Genomic DNA, 7588 nt, shown 5'->3' with positions numbered 1-7588 from the left:
GAAGAAGCCTGGCCCTGGGGCTTCCTAGGTGGCGCAGTGGTTGAGAATCGGCCTGCCAATGCAGGGGACATGGGTTCGAGCCCTGCTCCAGGAAGATCCCACATGCCACGGAGCAACTAAGCCCGTGTGCCACAACTACTGAGCCTGCGCTTTAGAGCCCGTGAGCCACAACTATTGAGCCCATGTGCTGCAACTACTGAAGCTCACGTGCCTAGAGCCCATGCTCTGCAATGAGAAGCCACGACAATGAGGAGCCCACATACCACAACGAAGAGTAGCCCCCACTCACCACAACTAAAAAGAAAGCCCGCGCAGAGCAAAAATGACCCAACACAGCCAATAAAATAAATAAATAAATTTATTTTAAAAAAAAGAAGAAGAAGCCTGGCCCTGCTGACACCTTGATTTAGTTGCCAGAACTAAATTTCAGACAACAGAGAATAAATTTCTGCTGTTTTAAGATGCGGGCTTCCTTGGTTGTGCAGTGGTTAAGAATCCTCCTGCCAAGGTAGTAGACATGGGTTTGAGCCCTGGTCTGGAAAGATCCCACATGCTGTGGAGCAATTAAGCCCGTGCGCCACAACTACTGAGCCCATGCACCTAGAGCCAGTGCTCCACAATGAGAGAAGCCACCACAATAAGAAGCCTGCGCATCGCAACAAAGAGTAGTCCCCGCTCGCCACAACTAGAGAAAGCCCACATGCAGCAAAGAAGACCCAACGCAGCCAAAAATTAAATTTTTTTTTAATTTATAAAAAAAAAAAAACAACAGATGCCTACATTGTGACAGTTTGTTACAGTAGCCTTGGGAAACTAATACACTGAGATATACAAAATGGTGTATCCATATATGTAAATGAACAGTTCAAAATCAATAACAATAAAATAAACACCCATTTATCTGCAATCCAACTTAAGAAAGAAAAGTTACTGGTAATTTTGAAACCCCCTACAGCGCCCCTCCCTACTCACAAGCCCCCACCCCTTGTCTCTACTATCTGGACTTTTTATTAAGTGTTTCTTTCCTTTTATTTGTAATTTCTTCATACATACATATGAATAAATTCCCAAACAATATATTGTTTAGTTTTGTTTGTTTCAAGCTTTTATATAGAGTCATACCTTATATACTCTTCTTCATGTGTGTTTTGCACAGTATTTTGTTTTTGAAAATAATTCATGATGATGTGCAATATTGCCTATACAATATATTTTTTTCATTTTACAACTAATCACACTTAAATGGTACCCAATATTTTTCCACTGTAAACAATAGTACCATGGACATTCTTTATATGTCTCCTAAGAGACATGTGTATTGTTATGGGACTATAGCAACCTGAATTGGAATAGGCTTAGATTTGAAACAGAGTTTCTACCTAGTAGTAGAATTGCTGAATTATAGATGTTTATGCTCAACTTCATGAAAATTATACTTTAAAATAATAATAATAATATTAAAAGGAACTTTTTAGATATCAAAATCACAGACTAGAAACAGGACAGAAAAGACGAGATATGTAGAGAATGGATTTGAGGACATGGGGAGGGGGAAAGGGGAAGCTGGAACGAAGTGAGAGAGTAGCATTGACATACACTACCCAATGTAAAATAGCTAGTGGGAATTTGCTGTATAACACAGGGAGGTCAACTCGCTGATTGGTGATGACCTAGAGAGGTGGGATAGGGAGGGTGAGAGGGAGGCTTGAGAGGGAGACGATATGGGAATGTATGTATAAATACAGTGATTCACTTTGTTGTACAGCAGAAACTAACACAACTTTGTAAAGCAATTACACTCCAATAAAGATCTGAAAAAAAAGTTAAAAATTTTAAAAAAAGAAAAAAAAGATGAGATAAAAGACAATCAGTTAATCCATAACCTGACAAAAATAGAGGGGAAAAAAAAAAAAACCACAGAGCAATCTCACTTAGGAATATGATGTGAAAATTATAAATAAAATATATGCAATTCAAATCTTAAAAGTCCATAGTAATAATTTATCATTACCAAGTTGACTTTACTCCATGAATGCAAGCATGATTAAATGTTAAGAAAAAATGCATATAGTTTATAAAATTAGTCAAAGTATGAAAGCATATGATCATCTCAATCAGTATTGAAAAGATACTTGATACTATTCAAAACCTATTTTCCTTTTTTAAAAAAAAAACCTCTATGAATCAACACTAGAAAAATAGATTCTTAACATGATGAAATATATCCACAGTAACTAAATTAGGAGCAAGAACAGAATACTAGCTTTCACATCCATTATTCAAACTGGAACTTCTATGTATTAAAAAGGGAGTTCTAAACATTATAAAAGAGACAAAAATCAGAAAAGAGAAAATTTATTATTTGGAGATGATTTGATTTGCAAATGATTTTTCACTTAGAAAACAAAAGACCAAAAATCTAGTACTGTAAAATTACCATTGAAAAATTTCAACAGAAAGGAGACGGATATACACACCACTTGTCCATGTGCCCAGCAAAGACAATTTGTCCAATATTCCCTTTGTCATGCTTACTCTTGTATATAACTTTTTTAGATGGAATAGGTGATAGAATTTTCTAACATTCACATCATTTTTTTTCCTTTTCTTTCTTCCTCATTTTTTTCCCTGTCAGAGCAGACATTTGAATTCATGTACATCAAATGCATATATAATCCAACACCATTATAAATAAAACCTTGATATCCAATTATACCCATATGTAGATTCTGCTTTTGCTTCATGCCAAGCTTGATGCAAAATTCAAATCTGCCACAAATCCCACTTTCTAACAAATAATCCTCTAGCACTACGAATATTATTGAAAATAAAAACTAGAATCTGCTAGGATGTTGACATTGAGAGAGGTTGATGGGCGGGGGTATATGGGAATTCTCTGTATTTTGCACCCAATTTTCCTGTGACCCTAAAAATAAATTTTATTAAGGAAATAGAATTTGCTAACCAGGTAGCCAAACTGAAAAGCTGACACCACATAGCACACATTATTTCCATCAGACAATTCCTTCCATAGTGGCTCTTGCCAACAGTACAAACATGGATAGTCAGGACCCCAGCTCTTGGCCCCAGAATTAAAAGGCCTACTTCTGGCTTCTTTAGTTGAATCCACGCTTGTGATTTGGGGTCTTTGAGGTCAAGGAGCTGTGCTCACCAGAGACCACATTCTAGAACTTTCCTTTTGTCGCTCACCTACTCTTTCTCTTCTTTTAAAAGCTTCTTTTCATTTTCATGAAACCTAAATATCAGCCACACAATCACTTGTATCCTTGGGATTATTACAGTGTTTTTGCAGTAAAACCAAGCTCTTCATATAAACAAAAGTTAATATCAACTGCTGAGACACTAGAATATTCTTCACCTCATTTATATTCTGTCTACATGTCACCATTAATTTCTTAGAAACAGTAAGGGAAATTTTTCCTTTCAGAGAGCAATGGAGACAAAAATAACTAAAAGTAGAATCAAAACTAAATGCATTTAGGATTTATATGAAAAGGATTACAAACCTTTACTGAGGTACCTAAAAGGTACAAAATGTGGAAAGATATATTGTAGTCCAGATTAGAAGCTTTTATATTGTAAGCATTACAATTATTCCCAAATTAACATCTAATGGAATGAAACTCTAATCAAATTCACAATTGGATTTTTAAATTTGAAATGATAAAAATAAACAGAATAATAAAGTACGTATATTATCTCAAAAAAAAGAAGGCCTCAGAAGAATAGAATAAAACCCAAAAGCCATCTAGGAAAATATCAATAGAATGAACTCATAAAAATTTAGAATTTCTGTATGGCAAAAAAAGCTATGAAAACATTTAAAAAGGTAAATGACAATCTAAAATAAATTTACAACATAGAAATCAGAAAAAAAGTTGATGTATCGGAAGAGGTGTTTTCCATCAATAAAATAAAGCCAATAATGTATGAAGTATTATCCAGGAAAGTATTCTCAAGGATTCAGGAATTACACATTCTCAGGCTCCATCAGTGGGGGTCAATCTGTGTAACTTTTTTAAAGTACACATAAAATCCAAAAAATGTGCAATAACACTTGGGTTATTGGTCCTTCTTTCAGGACCAATGGAATTTCAGGACCAATGTAGTCCAAGGAAATAGTTATACAAAACGTATAATTATCTGGGCAAAAGAATTATTTTCTTGACTTTCACAAATAGTGAAAAATTAGAGAAGGCTTCAATTTCCATCATTTTCAGGATTGGTAAACAAAGTACGGCGCTCCCCTGTGAGGGACGATTGTGTGTGAAAAACGATGATTCAGGTTCCAGCCATGCAGCAACAGGAGTGGCAGCAGCCCTCACCACCACAAGCACAGCCAAGATGCCCGAGAGCCAGAGCAGTTCAGCCCAAGGGGCAGCAAAGAAACCCAGAGGAGGGATCAGCAAAATGGTCCACCAAACTGTATCTGCAAACATTGAAACTAAGCGGCAAAAAGGCAGCAGGGAAGAAGCAATCTTTAGTGTGCAAACCAAAAAAGGTGAAAGAGGAGCAAAAGAAGGAAGCTGAAGTGGGTCAGGAAGACACTAAAGAAGGGGTAACTGCAGAAAACAGAAGAGAGTCCAGCCTCTGATGAAGCAGAAGGAAAAGAAGCCAAGTCTGATGATGCGTAGCCTCTCCCAAATCTTCTCCATGGTCTCCATTCTCCCCTTACTGTTCAACTGTCTTGCAAAGGCATGTTTTTTAGATGCTCCAAAAATAACTAAGAATTTTTTTACATATTTAGATAAGTGTAAATGCTTTTTCTCAAAAGGTAAAATCAGTTGCTGTTTTTTATTTTTCTGCATAACTTGGAATTCGAGGAACGTTGAACTAAGGAAGTCTTAGACACCTTGTGCTCCATCTTACCGTTCCACAGGCTGGGAGCGGGGAGGGTTGCATCCTTTACCGTGAAGCATAATTAAGTGCAATTCACAATCATAATTGTGCTCTTAGCATGTCTCAAGCATTTCATTGCTGATCTTCTATACCCACGCTGTTCTTTGGTAGAATAGTTGTCTAGGGAAATTGCTTCCTGATCTTGGCCCTCTTGGTAAGACTTGAGTGCCATCTGTGACATCTTCGGTAGCAGTAGCCAAGTTTATCCTACAGCTTTGATCATACACTGTGAAAGACTGAACCTTTTTCTAGTATATTTAAGTGTGTTATTAAATCTTGAATTAGTGGGACTTTAACCTAACAACTTATCAATATTTTATCATATTAGTGATTGATATCCTCTTCCGAAGGACAATTTGCCTCCAAATTTTAACTGAAGTAACTGGGTGACTTTTTAGAAAAGGATTGCAACCACTTTTTTTTAGATTTGTTAGTACTTGCATAAGAATTGTGTATAGATTATTTTAAAGTCTGTGAACAGACAAAACGATAAACCAGTAAAATCTCAATTATAAAAAAAAATGATGCTGCATATATGCTATATTTCGCTGACTCTTAGACCTACATTTTTCACATAGGTTCTGCTCTCCTCCTAACTGCTTGGGCATGTATGAACTCCTGCAAAGCTTTTATATGTCATTTCAAATTGAGTTATACACCTTATTGGTATTACACACGTTGAGTTTGTTATTTAAAATGACTTGCTGTAAAGCAATTATATTCCAATAAAGAGCTTAAAAAAACAAAAATAAATAAATAAATAAAATGACTTGCAAAAGATTTCACATAACCAGCACTGAAACAAGATCATATAATGTATGCAGAAAGATATGGAAATAGAAAAGCAGAGCGCAAAGGTAGTATTACTGAAGCAAATAATTTTCATCAGAAGAATGACCACAGTTTCATATTTTTCTGGAGAAAAAGCAACCAGTGCTTGATGGCACCCAAGAAAGAAGATAGCCAAAGTGGCTAAAGATAAGGAAATGCAAAGAGATTGCCTTCGCATACCATACAATGCAGCTTGAAGGGTGGAGAAAATGGCAAACTTCAGAACAGATGAAGGAAATTTCAAAGCGTCAAGAAGCTGGTTATATCAGACAGAGAAAGACAAATACTGTATGATCTCATTTACAGGTGGAATCTAAAACAAACAAACAAATGAAAAACAAACAAAAAAACAAACTCATGGATTCAGAGAACAAATTGATGGTTGCCAGAGGCAGGGGAAGGGGGATGGGCAACATGGGTGAAGGGGGCCCCAAGGTACAAACTTCCAGTTATAAAATGAGAAAGTCCTGGGGATGTAATGTACAGCATGGTGACTATAGTTAATAATACTGTATTGTACACTTGAAAGTTGCTGAGAGAGTAGATCTTCAAAGTTCTCATCAGAAGAAAAAAATGTGCTGTGTGTGGTGATGGATGTTAACTAGACTTATTGTGGTGATCATTTTGCAATATACAAATACTGACTCATTATGCTGCATACCCAAAACTAATATAATGTTAAATGTCAATTACATCTCAGTTTTTTTTAAAAAAGAAGATGGTTTTGGCACAGGATTTTCCTATCTAGAAAGCGTTGTGCTATATAGTTTAGTTGGCACTTGTTGCTTGCTTTGTTCCTTTTTCTCTTTCCCTCTTCTTCTTTCTCCCTCCCTCCATCCCTCTTTCTTTCTTCCTTCCTTTCTTTTTCTTCCTTTCTCTGTCTCTCTTTCTTTCTTTCCTTCTTTCTTTCTTTCTCTGCAATACCTAAAACAATGGACACTAACAATCAATGATGTCTTATAGTCAATGAAATATAGTTCCTTTGTTAACATGAAAATGTATCCTTGATACATTTTAAGTGTACCTTTCAGGAGCACATAAACTAAAATTAGAATGATACAGAGTTAGCATGGCACCTGGGTAAGGATGACATGCAAACTGGTAAAATGTTCCACATTGTTTCTTTTTCTTAATCTGAGTGTTTATTTGTGAACATTTATCCAGCTCTTTTGTGCTGGGTAACACATTTATCCACTTATGTTTTGTGCACATTTTTCTAAGTGTGCCGTGCTTTAATGTAAGTTTTCTTAAAATATCAGTATATAACAGAGTTTGCATAGCATGGATCCCATTTCTGCAATGATGGAGGTATATGTGACTTCTCACATTGGTGCACATATTTCTGTATGTCAGCACAGAATTCAAATGTCAGCAGGAATTATGGAAAGACAGGTGACTTCTACTTCCTTCTTGGTCCTTTTCTGTGTCTGAATATTTTTTCACAGTGAGCATGTATTTCCTTCACAATAAGAAGAAAAAGACAGAAAGAGCTAGTCCCATTTTAAAAACACACATACTTAAACAAAACCTGCAAATTCTCTGAACAACAATTCCACTTCATGGAATTTGTGTGCAGAAATACTTAAGGGCATGCACAACAATTTAGCTGTAAGAATGCTCATCACATTTCATATCTTCTATCCAATATTTTCATTTGAGTATTTAGCCTAAAAAATGATTTGTGATGTAGACAGTTACTTATTCACAAGGTTTTTCACCATAGTGTTTTTTAAAATAGCAAATACTTCCAATAATGTGGAGATAGTTAGATAAGTTATTGTACATTCATGTGAGGAAACTAGTCACGAATATGGACATGGGTTTTGAAAAAATGGGG

General features: G+C 35.8%; 1 pseudogene; it reads left to right on the top strand.

The window, feature by feature from the left end:
- The first annotated feature begins 6771 nt into the window (after positions 1–6771).
- On the top strand, positions 6772–6872 carry LOC130847315 (U6 spliceosomal RNA; annotated as a pseudogene).
- The last annotated feature ends 716 nt before the right edge of the window (positions 6873–7588 follow it).

This window comes from Hippopotamus amphibius, chromosome 2 (genome assembly GCF_030028045.1).
Source record: "Hippopotamus amphibius kiboko isolate mHipAmp2 chromosome 2, mHipAmp2.hap2, whole genome shotgun sequence".
Lineage (NCBI taxonomy): Eukaryota > Metazoa > Chordata > Mammalia > Artiodactyla > Hippopotamidae > Hippopotamus > Hippopotamus amphibius.
Note: the sequence above shows the minus strand (reverse complement) of the source record. Positions and strands in the feature narration are given on the sequence as shown.